We start from the raw sequence: 16,989 nt of genomic DNA, 5'->3' as shown, positions 1-16,989 counted from the left end.
TTTTGTGAAGGAAATGCATGACATGCAATGCTTAATGGAAAGCATGACTCTTGTGTACTGACATGTCCTTTGCAGTTTAGCTTTGGTGTCTGGATAATGAGGAAATCATGTGAAATGATTCATACTGAAGCTGTAAACTGGAAGGAATTTGAAATGAAATCAGTACAAGAGCAATTTTGAGGAATAGCAAACTGATAATAGAAGCAAGCTGAAGGAGCAGAATTATTTATTTCTGTTCCAAATTAACTTTTATTATTACATTGAGTTCATATGAGAATAAAATAATAATAATAAAGTGTTTTTCTGTAGCACCTTTCAGTTAAGGATTTCAAAGTCTTTTACAACATCAAATAATTACACCATCCATTCTATTCCCCTTGGAGTGCAGGATCCCTACAATAAAAGTTACCCACCTATACAAGGTACAAACTTGAGAGTAACATTTAGGTATCCTGAATTTTTTCTAAACTAGAGAAAAATTATAGGAGTTCAGCTGTGTCTTCAGTGCTTGTATTTGCAAATGTAATACAGAAGCCTGGAGAATTTCCACGGATGAATATTATTATTAGCTGGCCAATGCACTGATAGGGATCAGGACAGAGCCATGGGAAGTCAGAGCTGCTTTCTGTATTTAGGTTCAGTCCCTTGTTAAAGTTCCCCCTTCTGGGGGGAATGAGAAAAAGTGCAGCTCTCCCAAATGCCTCCCAGTTATGTAAAACAAAACATGTCGCTCTCAATTCTGACCAATACCCTGTGCAATTCTACGGGGGAGCAATGGGGTAAGTCAGCAGAAGCTGGATCATGTTTTTTTAGATATTGCTATGCAGTTTAGCCACAAAGGGATCATTAGTCAAACAGTGTGATTGCTAACTTTTATTTTCCCTTACTGTTGGACTCCATATCATGGACTGAGTATCTGTGAATTACCAACAGGAAATCAATTTGAATCCTCTGGAATTAGTAATTCTGGTATGAAAGTAAACTTGTGCTCATTGAAGCTGAGGATCTTAACTTTATATGAATCATTATGAATTGCTAATTAAGCTACAATGAGCTTCCATACTTTTGTATTAGTGTTTTCTACAAGGTCTTCAGGTCTTATTGTTTCCATAATGTTACAAGTTCTGAATAGATTTTGTAAGCTTCAAGTCACTGTATGCAATTGGAATTCCTTGTATGGTATTCATTCAGTGCTTTGTTTTTACCTATTGGATCTGATTTATAAATTATTATATTGATCCCTTGAGAATTATTAACAATTAAACTAGTTTGAGTGTGAGTGCTTGGAAGATGTGGTAGTTCACTGTTCTCAGAGGGTAGACGGTGAGGTCCTAACACTGGTTACAGAAGTATAGCAATTCTTTCTGATTGTTCTGTTTTGCATTAAGGGATTTACCAGTGTTTCCTCTGGAATGTGGAAATTCACTCATTATGTAAAGCTGCTACTAATGCAAGCTGGGCTAATGTAATCTTTGACCTTGAAATCCCACTTTGAAAACTTTTTTATTTTGTGCAACAGTATGATTACCTAATATCCTGTGCTATTATTGTCTAGTGGTTAGAACAGAGGAATGGAATCATTTCTGCTTTTCGTTGCCAGATTTGCAGATGACACTCTGCAACCTTGGACATTTTATTTATTTAACCTCTTTGCACCTCAGTTTATAGCCTCCTATAGAATGGATATAAAATTACCTGCCTCTCAAGCCTGGTCTACACTATGAGGTTAGGTGGAATTTAGCCACATTAGGTCGATTTTATAATGAATGCGTCTACACAACCAACCCCCTTCCACCGACCTAAAGGCCTCTTAAAATTGACTGCTGTACTCCTCCCTGATGAGGGGAGTAGTGCTAAAATCGAACTTCCTGGGTTGAATTTGGGGTAGTGTAGACACTGTGCTGTGCAATTTGATGGTATTGGCCTCTGGGCACCATCCCAGAGTGCTCCAGTGTGACCGCTCTGAACAGCACTTTCAACTTCGATGCATTAGGCAGGTACACAGGAAAAGCACCGGGAACTTTTGAATTTAATTTCCTGTTTGGTCAACATGGCGAGCTCAGCAGATCACTGAGCAGATCACTCAGCAGGTGATCATGCAGTCCCAGAATCGCAAACGAGTTCCAGCATGGAGCGAACGGGAGACTCTGGATCTGAATGCAGTATAGGGAGAAGAATCTGTGCAGGCAGAACTCTGATCCAGCAGAAGAAATGCTGATATATATGCCAAAATTGCACAAGGCATTGTGAAGAGAGGCTACACCAGGAATGCACAGCAGTGCTGCATGAAAATTAAGGAGCTCAGGCAAGCCTACCAAAAGACAAAGGAGGCAAATGGTCGCTCCGGGTCAGAGCCCCAGACATGCCGCTTCTATGATCAGCTGCATGCCAGTCTAGGGGGGGACCCTACCAGTACCCCAATACTCTCCGTGGACACCTGCAAGGTGGCAGCCTCACGCAACACAGATGAGGATTTTTTGGAGGAGGAGGAGAATGCGCAGCAGGCAAATGGAAAATCCTTTCTCCCTGGCAGCCAGGACCTCTTCATAGAATCAGAGAATATCAGGGTTGGAAGGGACCTCAGGAGATCATCTAGTCCAACCCCCTGCTCAAAGCAGGACCAATCCCCAACTAAATCATCGCAGCCAGGGCTTTGTCAAGCCTCACCTTAAAAACCGCTAAGGAAGGAGATTCCACCACCTCCCTAGGTAACCCATTCCAGTGCTTCACCACCCTCCTAGTGAAAAAGTTTTTCCTAATACCCAACCTAAACATCCCCCACTGCAACTTGAGACCATTGCTCCTTTTTCTGTCATCTGCCACCACTGAGAACAGTCTAGATCCATCCTCTATGGAACCCCCTTTCAGGTAGTTGAAAGCAGCTATCAAATCCCCCCCTCATTCTTCTCTTCTGAAGACTAAATAATCCCAGTTCCCTCAGCCTCTCCTCATAAATCACGTGCTCAGCTCCCTAATCATTTTTGTTGCCCTCCGCTGGACTCTTTCCACTTGTCCACATCCTTCTTGTAGTGTGGGGCCCAAAACTGGACACAGTACTCCAGATGAGGCCTCACAAATGCCGAATAGAGGGGAATGATCACATCCCTCGATCGGCTGGCAATGCTCCTACTTATGCAGCCCAAAATGCCGTTAGCCTTCTTGGCAACAAGGGCACACTGTTGACTCATATCCAGCTTCTTGTCCACTGTAACCCCAGGTCCTTTTCTGCAGAACTGCTGCCTAGCCACTCGGTCCTTAGTCTGTAGCAGTGCATTGGATTCTTCCGTCCTAAGTGCAGGACTCTGCACTTGTCTTTGTTGAACCTCATCAGATTTCTTTTGGCCCAATCCTCTACTTTGTCTAGGTCCCTCTGTATCCTATCCCTCCCCTCCAGTGTATCTCCCACTCCTCCCAGTTTACTGTCATCTGCAAACTTGCTGAGAGTGCAATCCACACCATCCTCCAGATCATAAATGAAGATATTGAACAAAACTGGCCCCAGGACCGACCCTTGGGGCACTCCGCTTGATACCGGCTGCCAACTAGACATGGAACCATTGATCAATACCCATTGAGCCCGATGATCTAGGCAGCTTTCTATCCACCTTATAGTCCATTCATCCAGCTCATACTTCTTTAACTTGTTGTCAAGAATACTGTGGGAGACCATATCAAAAGCTTTGCTAAAGTCAAGGAATAACATGTCCACTGCTTTCCCCTCATCCACAGAGCCAGTTATCTCATCCTAGAAGGCAATTAGATTAGTCAGGCATGACTTGCCCTTGGTGAATCCATGCTGACTGTTCCTGATCACTTTCCTCTCCTTTAAGTGATTCAAAATTGATTCCTTGAGGATCTGCTCCATGATTTTTCCAGGGACTGAGGTGAGGCTGACTGGCTTGTAGTTCCTCGGATCCTCCTCCTTCCCTTTTTTAAAGATGAGCACTACATTAGCCTTTTTCCAGTCATCCAGGACCTCCCCTGATTGTCATGAATTTTCAAAGATAATGGCCAATGGCTCTGCAATCACATCCGCCACCTCCTTTAGCACCCTCGGATGCAGTGCATCCAGCCTCATGGACTTGTGCTCATCCAGCTTTTCTAAATAGTCCTGAACCACTTCTTTCTCCACAGAGGGCTGGTCACCTCCTCCCCATACTGTGTTGCCCAGTGCACTAGTCTGGGAGCTGACCTTGTTTGTGAAGACAGAGGCAAAAAAAACATTGAGTACATTAGCTTTTTCCACATCCTCTGTCACTAGGTTGCCTTCCCATTCAGTAAGGGGTCCACACTTTCCTTGACCTTTTTCTTGTTGCTAACATACCTGTGGAAACCCTTCTTGTTACTCCTAACATCCCTTGCTAGCTGCAATTCCAGGTGTGATTTGGCCTTCCTGATTTCACTCCTGCATGCATGAGCAATATTTTTATACTCGTCCCTGGTCATTTGTCCAAGCTTCCACTTCTTGTAAGCTTATTTTTTTGTGTTTAAGATCAGCAAGGATTTCACTGTTAAGCCAAGCTGGTCACCCGCCAAATTTACTATTCTTTCTTCACATCGGAATGGTTTGTTCCTACAACCTCAATAAGGATTCTTTAAAATACAGCCAGCTCTCCTTGACTCCTTTCCCTCTCATGTTATTCTCCCAGGGGATCCTGCCCATCAGTTCCCTGAGGTAGTTAAAGTCTGCTTTTCTGAAATCCAGGGTCCGTATTTTGCTGCTCTCCTTTCTTCCTTGTGTCAGGATCCTGAACTTGACCATCTCATGGTCACAGGTTCCCATCCACTTTTGCTTCCCCTACTAATTCTTCCCTGTTTGTTAGCAGCAGGTCAAGAAGAGCTCTGCCCCTAGCTGGTTCCTCCAGCACCTGCGCCTCACCCTGGAGACAATACCCTCCCAGGGCCTATTGTTCCCGGATCCTGATGGCGGAGAAGGCACCTCTGGCGAGTGCACATTGTAACGACACTACAGGAGTGAAACGCAATTGTGTTTAATGTTTGATTTGCCCTAAATAATTGGGATGCATTCGCAGCCAGTACAGCTAATGGAAAAGTCTGTTAATGTGTCTGGGGATGGAGCGGGAATCCTCCAGGGACATCTCCATGAAGTTCTCCTGGAGGTACTCTGAAAGCTTTTGCAGAAGGTTTCTGGGGAGGGCTGCCTTATTTCGTCCTCCACGGTAGGACACTTTACCATGCCAAGCCAGTAGTAAGTAGTTTGGAATCATTGCAGCACAAAGCATGGTAGTGACTGGTCCTGGGTTTTGGTCTCATTCATGCAACATTCAGTCTTTATCTTTCTGTGTCTACCTCAAGAGAGTGATATCATTCATGGTCACCTGGTTGAAATGGGAAGTTTTGTAAAGGAACAGTAATCCCCTCTGTTTGGTGATCCCTGACACATTAGACCCCCGGGCATGCTGGGCTGTTTGCACTTGGCTAAAAGGGATCATCCTGGAGAATAGTCACGTGGGGGGAGGGGTGATGCACATCCACCCCAAAACCGCAGCCCCTCCTTTTAAACGGCAACCACAGCCCCTCCTTTTAAATGGCAAACACAACTGACATTGGTTGCTACAGGAAAGGAGGGTGCTGCAGTTTGAAACCATTCCCACATGTTATGAATGTGGAAGAAGCCAACCCCACGTAACTTTTGGCTTACCAGGGCTGCCTGGAAACCGAATTCCATTGCCCAGCCGCGTGTGATGTGTCACCATACCGGCAGGTGCGCAATATAAAAGGCAAAATGCGACCTTGTACCTAAAACACATGTGCTGTCTGCTGTGAATTGCTTGATTCACTGTGAAAGAGTCTCTCTTTTGTTCTCAGAAATGTATCTTCTTAAAAGTCTACTCTCTCTTTTTTCCCCCATGCAGCTTCAAATGCTTCTATGTTCCCCGCATCAACTCCGTCCCTGAGGCTATTACAGATTAGAAGGCGAAAAAAACCGCACTCGTGATGACATGTTTTCAGAGTTCATACAGTCCTCCTGCACTGATAGGGCACAGCTGAATGCATGGAGGCATTTGGTGACAGAGGACAGGAAAGCATACAATGAGTGTGATCGGAAGACGCAGGAGAAGATGCTGAGGCTAATGGGGGAGCAAACGGACATGATGAGGCATCTGGTGGATCTGCAGGAAAGGCAATTAAAGCACAGACCACTGCTGCAGCCATTGTGTAACCGCCTGCCCTCCTCACCAAGTCCTCACCCAGATGCTCAAGAACACGGTGGGGAGGCTCTGGGCACCCAGTTACTCCACTCCAGAGGATGGCCCAAGCAGCAGAAGGCTGTCATTCAAACAGCTTTGATTTGTAGTGTGGCTACAATAAGCAATGTGGCCTTGTTCTTTCCTTCTCCCCCACCCCACCCGTTATCAAACCCTTTGTACATTGGGGCTTCCTTTTCCTAGTCAGCATTGTCAGTGATCTCAAGTTTTTTTAAATAAATAAAGAATTAATGGATTCAGAACAATAGGGACTTTATTTCCTGTGCCATCTGTGGTTGAAGAGGGGAGGGGGTTTGACTTACAGGGAAGTACATTCACCAAAGGAGATGGCTTTGCATAAAGGACAAACACACACAACTGTCACATCGTAGCCTGGTCAGTCATGAAACTGTTTTTCAAAGCCTCTCTGATGCGCAGCCTTAGTGTGCTCGTCTAATTGCCCTGGTGTCTGGCTGTTCAAAATTGGCCACCAGGCAATCTGCCTCAACCTCCCACCTGCCATAAATATCTCCCCCTTACAGATATTATGGAGCACACAGCAAGCATCAATAACAATGGGATTATTGCTTTCGCTGAGGTCTAACCTACTCAGGAAACTGCGCCAGCACCCTTTTAAACGTCCAAAGGCACATTCTACCACTATTCTGCACTTGCTCAGCCTATAGTTGAACTGCTCCTTACTTCTGTCTAGGCTGCCTGTGTACGGTTTCATGAGCCATGGGAGCAAGGGGTAGGCTGGGTCTCCAAGGATAGCTATTGGCATTTCAACATCCCTAACGGTAATTTTCTGGTCTAGGAAGAAAGTCCCTTCTTGCAGTTTTAAGAACAGCTGAGAGTTCCAAAAGATGCGAGTGTCATGCACCTTTCCCAACCATCCCACGCTGATGTCGGTGAAACGGCCCTTGTGATCCATCAATGCTTGCAACACCATTGAGAAGTACCCCTTGTGCTTTATGTACTCTTTGGCAAGGTTGTCCGGTGCCAAGATAGGGATATGCATTCTGTCTATTGCCCCACCACAGTTAGGGAACCCCATTTCAGCAAAGTCATCCACTATGACCTGCACATTTCCCAGAGTCACTACCCTTCTTGGCTGAAGGGTATTGATTGCCCTGGCTATTTAGATCATAGCTGCCCTCACGGGAGATTTGCCCACTCTAAATTGATTCCCAACTGACCAGTTGCAGTCAGGTGTTGCAAGTTTCCACAGGGCTATTGCCACTCACTTCTCAACTGTCAGGGCAGGTTTCATCTTGGTATTCCTGTGCTTCAGGGTGGGGGAAAGCAACTCACAAAGTTCCATGAAAGTGGCCTTACACATGCGAAAGTTTTGCAGCCACTGGGAATCATCCCATACCCGCAACACTATGCGGTCCCACCAGTCTGTGCTTGTTTGCTGGGTCCAGAATCGGCGTTCCACTGTATCAACATGACCCAGTGCCACCATGATATCTCAATTGCCACATCCTGGGCTTTCAGGAACTTCTGTGTCCATGTTGTCCTCATAATCTTCCTCGTGCTGGCGGCTGCTAGCTAGGCTCTGCACATACTGCAGGATAATGTGCAAGGTGTTTGCAATGCTAAGAAAGCAGTGTGCAGCTGAGCGGGCTCCATGTTTGCTGTGCTATGGCATCTGCACGGATAACTCAGGAAAAAAAGGCATGAAATGAATGTTTGCCATTGCTTTCAAAGAGGGAGGGAGGGAGGGGAGACTGATGATATGTACCCAAAACCACCCGCAACAATGTTTTTGCCCCATCAGGCATTGGGAGCTTAACCCAGAATTCCAATGGGCAGCAGGGACTGTGGGATAGCTACCCACAGTGCACTACTCCATGAGTCGATGCTAGCCATGGTATTGAGGACGCACTCAGCCGACCTAATGTGCTTAGTGGGGACATGAACAATCAACTGTATAAAATTGGTTACTAAAGACTGACTTCTAAAAAATTGACCTAATTTCATAGTATAGACATGCCCTCAGTGGTGTGGAGATACTTAGCAGTGCTGGAGGTGCACTTTGAAAACCTCAGGTAAAAAGTGGAGCGACTCGGCCCCAGCCTGCTCCGCTCCACTGGCTCCCAGCCGCGCCGCCGGTGAGTGCCGGGGGGGTGGTTCCCTCCTGCCCCCCAAGTCCCAAGGCTGGAAGCCAGGAGAGCAGAGCGGAGCGGGCTGGGGCCGGGTTACTCCACTTCCCAACGCCCCGTGAGTGCGGGCTCGGGCCCGCCCTGCATTCACCGGGTGGCAGGAAGTGGAGCGACCCGGCCACAGCCTGCTCCGCCGGCTCGTGCTGGGGGGCGGTTTCCTTCCTGCCCCCCAAGCCTGCTCTTGCCCCCCACTGACCTTGGGTGCAGCCCACCCCTGTGGAGGCCTGGGGACAGTCTTCCCCCACACCCAAAGGGGGCGCTGCATAGGGCATCACAATGTCTAGGGACTGCCCTGGGGGTGGCAGCCTCCCCACCTTTAGGCCAAGAGGCCTGTATTAGTCTGTCGTCCACCCAAGCTAGGACACCGGATGGTTTTGCTGTCTGCCCCGCGGGAGAGCTGACCCCCCTAGACTGCTGTGTTGCTCTGCCTAACTGCAGGCCAGAGCCATTAACTATTTGCTGCCCTGTCCTGATTGAGGGCCCTGGGCCTATAGACTCATTGTTGCTCTGCCTGACTGCAGGCCAGAGCCCTTAATTGTTGGCTGCCCCGCCCTGGTCGAAGGCCGGGGCTCACAGACCCAATTGCTGCCTGACCTACACTGCAGGCTTGGGCCTACTAATTGTCGGCTATTTCCCCCCTGAACTGAGTCGCTCCAGAGGCATTTTAGCGAGGGGGCATGGTCTCCTCTCTGACGGATGGGGAGAGAGCCGTGACCGCCTTTCAGGTGCCAAATAATTGTTACTGTGATGGGGTTAGCTTCCCTCAGGCAAGAGTTTGATCATGGGCAAAGTTATGGTGCTAAGAGTAGTCCCTAAAGTAGTAGCTAAGGGGGTGAGGAGTCTCTGGCTTTCTGCATGATTACTCATTCTTTCTGTGTTTCTTTTTACATCTCCTTTTCTGAGCCTGCCAAACCATCATCTTTATTTCTCTAGGCTCAAGTCACTATTGTGTTGCACTTTGTGTAGTTATTCACAGCAGTTGTAGAATGGATGTAAAATGCTACCAGATTAGAGTGAGCGAGTTTTACACCTACTTTGCACTCACATTGCAATGGTGTAAATGACACACTTGGGGCAGGTCTACACTTACAACGCTGCCTCGGCACAGCTGCACTTGCTGTAATGCTTTAATGAAGACACTCTATGCCGACAGGAGAGATCTTCTCCTGCCCTTGCAGTTAATCCACCTCCCTGGAAGACGCTTTCCCACCAACACAGCACTGTCTACATCAGGGTTAGGTGAGTATAACTATGTAGCTCAGGGGTATGGATTTTTCACACCCCTGAGCAACGCTGTTATACTGATGTAAGCCTATAGTGTAGACCAGACCTAGATGTTGGGCAATTGTGATTCAAGAGCCTCTGTTTCTCCTTTTCATGCCATCTTCTTTCTCTGGTAAACACTACGCAGGAAAGTTTTACTCGTTATAACAGTATAGTTATGGCTTATTCAGGTATAAGTCAGCAGTATCTCCTGTAAAAGTAAACATACTTGTTTGTCTTAGCAGTTGGCTGAACAAGAAGTAGGACTGAGTGGACTTGTAGGCTCTAAAGTTTTACATTGTTTTGTTTTTGAGTGCAGTTACGTAACCAAAAAAAATCTACATTTGTGAGTTACACTTTCATGATAAAGAAACTGCACTACAGTACTTGTATGAGGTGAATTGAAAAATACTATTTATTTTGTTTATCTTTTTTTACAGTGCAAATATTTGTAATAAAAAATAATAATATAAAGTAAGCACTGTGTACTTTGTATTCTGTGTTGTAATAGAAATCAATATAGTTGAAAATGTAGAAAAACATCCAAAAATATTTAATACATTTCAATTGGTTTTCTATTGTTTAACAGTGCTATTAATCATGATTAATTTTTTTAATTGCAGTTAATTTTTTTGAGTTAATCGCATGAGTTAACTGTGATTAATCGACAGCCGTAGTAAATACAGTTTGCTCCTGCTCTGTTTACATATTCATCATTTATGGCTGTGTCAAAGGATCAACTTTGGCTGGTGTTGGCTACAAATGACCTTAGTACTGAGTGCAGGGGTAGTGAAATATGATTACCAATGTTGTAATTATTGTAGCAATACAGGAAAGCAGGACTGTGCTTAACATGTCCCAGATGAGGGGGGACACCCTCAGTTGAAAGAATGTTGTTAAGCAGGGGCTTGAATGTCAGAGCCCTGTGAAAGTAAGAAGGATGGGGACAGAAGTCCTGGTGCCCTGGTTAGGAGGCTGCACAACCTTCTGGGGTCCTCTCTAGACTGGCTTAACCTGTTCTTCCCAACTCTTCAAAAAATAGAGCTATGTAGGCTTTATTAGGAGCCTCTTTTGTTATTTTAATTGCTCAGTCAGAGCTGAAACCAGTTGTGTTAGGACTGTGTTTCTGCCCTGCCTGCAACAGAGCTGAAAATCCGTGAGAGACTGATGTGCAGAGGTCACAGCAGAGAGACAGAAGGTGACTGACAGCCAGCGGGGTGGCAGTGGAGAGGCATGACAAGCAGCCAGCAGGTCGGTGGTGGAGAGGCGTGATGACCAACAGGGCAGCAGTGGAGAGGCGTGACGAGCAGCCAGCAGGGCAGCGGTGGAGAGGAGTGATGAGCAGCCAGCAGGGTGGCTGGTGGAGGGGCGCGATGAGAGCGGTGAGCAGGTGGGCAGTGAGCGGCCAGCAGAGTGAGTAAGATGCCTCTTTACCCCTCTGCCTCAGGGTGGGAGGTGAACTCTGAATTCTGGGTCTGCACTGACCAAGGACAGCAACTGTGAGTGGGGTGCAGAGAAGCAGAGAAGGGTCAGGCATGTGAAAGGGACTTTTGGGTTGCTGGACTTAAGAACCTGAGAGGAAAAGGGCACTGCCCAACCTACTTGGCAGTGGGTCTTTTACTCATGGTTTGTATTTATGAACAGTGTTTTCCCAAATTAACTCCGAGTTACTTCCCTTCTTTTATTAAAAGTTTCTTTTCTACACTCAGACTCTGTGCTTGCGAGTGGGGAAGTATTGCCTCTCAGAGGCACTCAGCATTGGTGTGTAATTTCCCCAGGTTACTGGGTGGGAGCTGGAGCAGGCTCTGTATTGTATCGATGGAAAGGAACCCCTGGATCAGGGGTGGCCAACCTGTGGATCCAGAGCCACATGTGGCTCTTCAGAAGTTAATATGCAGCTCCTTGTATAGGCACCAACTCCAGGGCTGGAGATACAGCTGCCAACTTTCCAGTGTGCTGGGGGGTGGGGGGGTGCTCACTGCTCAACCCCTGGCTCTGATCCCCACTCCACCCCTTCCCACCCCCTCCCCTGAGCTGCCGTGCCCTCACTCCTCCCCCTCCCCCCAGAGCCTCCTGCAAGCCATGAAACAACTGATTGGGAGGTGCGGGGAGGAAGGGAGGGGGAGGTGCTGATTGGGGGAGCTGCCCCTGGGTGGGAGGCGCTGGCAGCCAGTGGGAGCTGATGCGGGGCTGCTGACATATTACTGTGGCTCTTTGGCAATGTTCATTGGTAAATTTTGGCTCCTTCTCAGGCTCAGGTTGGCCACCCCTGCCCTAGATATTGAACCGGGCCCTGGTTTCTGCTGGCTTCACCTGGCAAAAGGGTTACACCTACATAGGAAGAATAGAGAGGGGGGAAGGCAAAATCAGTTGCCACACATCTACATTTTTGTAGCTGTTAAGTAGAATACAACTTAGTCCACTTTCTATTTTCAAAGGGAATAAAACTTGTGGTACTTATTAGAGATCGACAAATACCATAACAAATTTCTATAAATATTGAAATGAATTCATTTGGCCTATACTTGTGCCACTTTCCTGTTTGCTGGATCAAGCAATCAAGTTTTACTCGAATGAAAATTCATGAAGTGTAAACTTCACAGCCAGATGTACAAAAATTGCAGAAACTGAATTTTAAGTTCATATGCATGACTATTTGCACAGGAAGTGTTTGCATGCTCAGTCAAGGAGCGGAGACAAAACCATGTTGCTTACCTAACCCATCACAATTAATTAGCTCAGCTCAATGACTGAAAATCAAATACAGGGAACTGTTCACCATCAACCTACAGAGCTCATGCACAGTTTGCCAGCAAATTTGTTGAATCCATCTACGTAATTAATACATTCTAGGGAGTTGCCACCTGCTCATGGTTATTCCACAAAGAGAAAAAGTGGCTACATTAATCAGATATAATATTAAGTGCAAACCACTCGCGCTCTTGTAGTACATACCTGTCCCAAATCAGATTCCATTGCAGTACAGGATCTTGCTCTAAGATAATGTTGTTGCAGAAAGGTACAGTAAGTCCTGCATGGTTTTGCGAATAAGCCAGAACCCCAATATTACCGTGAAACAGACTAAGTACAGAAACTTGAACCTTTTAATTCTTTTTTAAAAAGTAGAAAACATTTTTGTCCTGCAAGTACCTACAAGTGTATGAAACTCCAGATGATCTTTTAAATGCCTGTGAATCACTTACCAGATGTAACTATTGTGGTCTGATTATATGGTTCACTTACATTATAGTTCAAAACCCATTGATGACAATGGGAGTCTTTCCATTGACTGCAGGGGCTTTGGCTCAAGTCATCTGTCTTTCTGACTTAACAACCATTGGCTTCTCACTTCATCAGGTGTCAAGTCCTGTCTTTCTCTACTTTCCAAGCTGCGTGTCTCGCCTCCAGATCTCTTCTCTGTCTCCTGTGTTCTCCCCTCTTCTATACCCTGTGTCACTCCTGCAGGATGCAGTCTACTATTAGCCACTTTCCCTTTCTGTGACCATTCCTCCCAGCCTATGTCCTAACATCACAGCCTCATACCTTAAATGCAACATTCTCTTGTTTACACAGTCCTTAGCAACAGCAAAACGTAAAGGGACACCATAAGATGCATGACTGAGGGCACTTTAAAATAGGTGCTATCCAATGTCTGCACCAGCTGGCAAAGCTTACAGCTGTGGGGATAATCAATATATCATCATGAGTCAGGGACACAAAGGGGGCACCAGCTAAAGGGGGGCATGTGAACTCCCCACGTGACTTGTCCCTGCCCTGCACGTAACCCCCTCACGTGACTCCTCCCTGTCCTGCCCCCACATAACCCCCCCACGTGACTCATCCCCGTCCCACCCCCAGCCTGGGGGCCCCATGCTCTCCCTATCCCCTCCCCATCCCAAGTTAACTGACGGCAGGGGCTCTGCTCCAGTCCCCTAGGCATGTGTGGAGTCATGCACTAACGCACTCTCCCAGGCAGCCTCCAGCCACGCTGCCTGTGTGGAACGATGCCTTTGGTGCGGCACGCAGTGACTGCTCTCTCCCAGGCAGCCTCTGGCCATGCTGCCTGCCTCGGACGCTGCTCAGTGCAGCACTGGCAAGGCTGATTCTCTGCTCTGGCACTCTGAGTGCAGAAGGTGGGGGCCTGCAAGGATTCTAAAAATTAATACTGGCCACTCCTGGATTGTATTAAACTCCCACGGTTACAGCTTTTCGCTGACCATGGATTGGTAGATGCTGCCACCACCCAAGAGCAAAACCCCTTTGACAACCCAGGAAGGCGCACTTGGGAATTCCTTCCTGGGGGGTATCCTCAAGCCCTTTCACCCCTGCTCTGGGGAAGAGCTGAGAAAAAAACAAAGAAAATCAGCTGTGTCTGTCAGCTAATTACACAACATGCGCACAAACCTCTTCTGACACAAATATCCAATTTTGTTCTTTAAAAAGGTAAATTTTATTAAATAAACAAAAGAAAGAATATATATCTGGGAATTTAGGCTATTGCTAGATTTAAAAAGAGCAACTACAAAGATTAAGCATCAAGGATAGTTTCTTGAGGTCCAGCTTAAAGGTTACAAGCAAAACACAAGCACCTGGAGTCCACAAGCCATAAAGAAATAAAAGGGATAAACCTAATTGTGTCTTCCTAGACATTTCCTGATTTACTTACATATCTGGGGTTTTAAATGAGTAGCTTCTAGGTATGATCCTGATGATTTTTTCATACCTGGCCCCAAGCTCCTTACAGCATAGTTCTGCCCTGTCCCCTCGCTCCCAGAGAACAACCACAGACAGACAAAAGGGGAGTCTTGTTTCAATTTTAAAAAGTTCCAGCCTTCCCATTGGCTCCCTTGGCTAGGTGCCCACTCACTTCTTTTAACCCTTTACAGGTAGAGCAACCAGAGAACAACTACTAAGAGGGATTTTATAGCCAACTGGCCAGCTGGGTCCATAAAAGGGAGCTGCTACCCCCTGTTTCATTTATTACAGACACGCACCAGCTGCTCTCTCCTGGGCAGCCTCCGGCCATGCTGCCTGCCTGGGACACTGCCCGGTGTGGCACACAGTGGCTGCCTGGGAGAATGCAGCTGCTGCGTGCCGTTCCAGGCAGCATGGCCAGAAGAGGAGGCCGGAACAGGAGAGGCTCTGGTCCTGCCTCTTCCCTTATGGCTCTGGCTCTGCCCCTTCATCTCCCTGGCTGCTGGCCTTCCCTCCCCCCACAGCATTTTGGGGAGGGTCATGTGACCACCCCGCAATGGGTCACCTTTGCAAGTCAGCATGCATTAGCCAACAGTTACAGGCAGGTGAAAAGTTATGTTATAAAAGCAATAATGTATCAAACTGTATTAATGTACTGGTACTTCTCACTGGTTTGAGCCCTAGCTCCCCCACAATGCACCCTGATATGACCACAAGCAGTGCTTATTGACTTCCACACTGACAATGCTATTCTAAAGCATGATAATATCCCCCAAGTGCATTACTTTCCATGTTTGTTTGCTCTTGTTAAAATGATTAGGGCTCAAAATTGGGTTCAAAGTTAGAGGGGATGGTTTACCTTGTTGAATACATAACATAATTGTTCATGCGTCCACCCAGCCAAGTTCCTTAAATTTATAATGAACAGTGGAACAGAATACCTTGGTAAATGAATAGTTTTAATTTTACTACCAGTTGCAATGCATGTTGCCGGAGATAAACAATTAGTGCTTTGAAACTCTAGAGGGCAGCAGACACAGCAAACTAGCTCAAATACTGGCTCACAGCCCCTTTATCAGTTCACACTCAAGTTTGAGGTTGAGCTTGCAGCTTCGTAGGTATCTTTGCCTGGTCCAGTGTGTAGCATTGACAATGTTGTATAAAGAGACCTGATATGGGTGCAGAGGCAGGCATCAGCTAAAGAGATGAAACAAAAGGGACTAAAATGGTAGCTAAGAAAAGTCCCTTCTTTGCTATTTTGGGCCTCTATCTGTAATATGACAGGTTTCAGAGTAACAGCCGTGTTAGTCTGTATTCGCAAAAAGAAAAGGAGTACTTGTGGCACCTTAGAGACTAATATGTAATATGTAGAAAGAAAAAGAGACAGTGGTTTGCTGAAGCCCCAAGAAGCTTTTGGACTGATTTAAGAGGAAAGGACATTTGTATTAAACCTAGCTGTATTTCCAAGGGATGTCAACTGAAGCATTATTTGGATGAATTTAGGGGCCTTTGGGTAATCTGATCATTTAAAAAAAGAGATGGGGGGTTGATGGGAGGGGGACAGAAGTGCCTTCATATTTTTAGGGGATAGACATTATTCTTACCAGAACATCATGAGTTTCAAAATATTCCGTTTGCAATTGCTGCAAATTGCCAGAGGTGTCTCAAAGAACTCAAACTCTGGGATTTAAGTGACATACAAATATTTTTGTGAATCATACATAGATATATGACCAGAGAGTTTGCCTATTTGTCATTTTACTGAAGCTGCACTTACGGTCTTCTCTAGAGATAATGATGAAGAACAAATATTAGAGGCCATTTGGAAATCATTTAAATGACTGCTCAGAGTGTATGAGTTGGTTGCTGAGAAAAATACAACACCACAGAGGTCAGGGCCAAAATTATTAAAATGTACTCAGCCTGTATTTGTCCTAGAGGAATTTTTTAAGTCAGTACTAATTGGGTGGCTGTAAAGTTGTGACACAGCCAGTCTGAATGACTGTACTGTCAGAACTGCTGCTTGGAGAGGAACATAACCAGACTGGTGTATCCGATTGTTATGGGAGATTTGAAGGGCCACGGGAAAAGAATGGGATACTAGGTAGGGAGAAGGTTTAGAAGCAAGTAATTCGTTACATTTCAGATCTCTCTGTAATACAACTTGGATCTCCAAATTCCTGAAAAGTAAAATCAGCTATCAACAGGTATAATTCTCATGTTGTGAATATATGCAGAAATGGTCCCTAAAGTCTGCATAGAGCAGAGTATAAAATCTGCGCACCTTTCAGATTGTCAGAGAGTCTTGGGATACAGATAATGTATGTCTCCTCTTGATTATTTTTTTCTTTGCTCATTTCTTGTTAACATGAATGAAAGCTGTAGTTTTCTCAGTGTAATTTTTCATTAGTTCAAATTCTTTGTACATGTGGGTTGTCGAGAGAAGTCACTGTAGATTAATGAACTCGTACAAGTTTATCCTTCCGTGAGATCCACAGGGAGCATATGAGATCAGCAGTAGACAAATTTATTTAGCTCAGCTGCACTGTGGAAATGGCTTCACTGTGTTCACAGGGCAGTGACCAGAAGGACAGCATTGAGGGCTTTCATTCTGGGAGGCTGGTGATGGCTGGGGCTGGGACTGTAGTGTCCTC

At 46.0% G+C, this 16,989-nt stretch overlaps 1 protein-coding gene across 2 annotated transcripts in view; it reads left to right on the top strand.

Annotated features, from left to right (window-relative positions):
* The window catches only part of LOC311525827 (TLR adapter interacting with SLC15A4 on the lysosome-like), a 36,820-nt gene extending 29,595 nt beyond the window's left edge, over positions 1–7,225 (top strand). Inside the window, exons 1-2 of one of the 2 annotated variants that reach the window (XR_014712868.1) lie at positions 674–779; positions 5,877–7,225. The gene's annotated coding sequence lies outside the window, so the exon portion shown is untranslated. Of the gene's footprint in view, positions 1–673; positions 780–5,876 lie in introns of those variants that run through there. The other variant, XR_014712869.1, reaches the window with a different exon arrangement.
* Positions 7,226–16,989: the final 9,764 nt, after the last annotated feature.

Source organism: Lepidochelys olivacea (genome assembly GCF_965140295.1).
Source record: "Lepidochelys olivacea isolate rLepOli2 genome assembly, chromosome: 9".
Taxonomy (NCBI): domain Eukaryota; kingdom Metazoa; phylum Chordata; order Testudines; family Cheloniidae; genus Lepidochelys; species Lepidochelys olivacea.
This window is presented reverse-complemented; position numbering and strand designations above follow the sequence as displayed.